The sequence below is a fragment of the Saccharomyces eubayanus genome, chromosome XIV (genome assembly GCF_001298625.1).
Source record: "Saccharomyces eubayanus strain FM1318 chromosome XIV, whole genome shotgun sequence".
Taxonomy (NCBI): domain Eukaryota; kingdom Fungi; phylum Ascomycota; class Saccharomycetes; order Saccharomycetales; family Saccharomycetaceae; genus Saccharomyces; species Saccharomyces eubayanus.
Genome location: NC_030973.1, coordinates 766,753 through 768,019, shown reverse-complemented (window position 1 = coordinate 768,019; position 1,267 = coordinate 766,753).

Below are 1,267 nucleotides of genomic sequence, written 5' to 3'. Positions count from 1 at the left end.
ATATAATTACATACACCATATATCATCATCCATTACTCTATATATATCATAATATCATAATACCATATACCATATATATAATACCATCACATACTCATACGGATGCTAAATATAATTACATATACCATATATTATAGTACCATCACTCTATATATATCATAATACCATATCTCTATATATACCATAATTCACTCTCTACACACCCATATATTATGATACCATCACATACTATATATCATAATACCATCACATACTCATACGGATGCTAAATATAATTCCATATACCATATATCCTAATACCATTACTCTATATCAATATCATAATACCATATCTCCATATATATCATAATATCATAATACCATATGCCATATTCTATCGCTCTACCTCTATATCCCATACCATCACCCTACCTCAATATCACATACCATCGCTCTACCCATAATATCATATATCATTACCCTACCTCAATATCACATACCATCACATACTCATACGGATGCTACATATAATTATATATACCACAACCACTACAAAATCATATCACCAGCCATCCAAACGTAAACAAACATTCACATGGAAACACACATATCGAATCGGAAACAACTAATCGTAAACACCACACCCCTCCATAATATCATACCATATACCCTCACTATATCATATACTACCTACCTCTCCATAATATCATTACGCTATCACCACTTATCATACCCTAATACTATCACTATCTTCCTATATCCCATCCATATACCATATACTATATTATATTGAATTCGCGCACTCCTACGGACGCTAAATATAATATCATATACCATAGTACTACTTACTTCTCATATCATAATATATTATCATATACCCTCACTCTCTATATATCCATATGCTATCAACATATCATCACTCGATAATCATCGTCATAACTCAATACTCATATCCTCTCAACATGTCATCTCTCCATTACTCCCCTATAATATCATACTACTCAATATTCCATATATTATACTAAATACCCTCACTTTTATATTATAATACACGCACATACTCACACGGACGCTAAATATAATACTCACAACATACAAAACCACAATATTTCTCTAACTCCCCTCTTCCATATTCTATATTTTTTTATTTTTATATTTTTATATTTTTATATTTTCTCACAATTTCTATCCTTTTTCCCAATATCCATACCCAACTATAAATCATTAATTCTTACCAGCACTTCAATTATCATTTACACATCTAAACTACATTAATATACCTCCAATA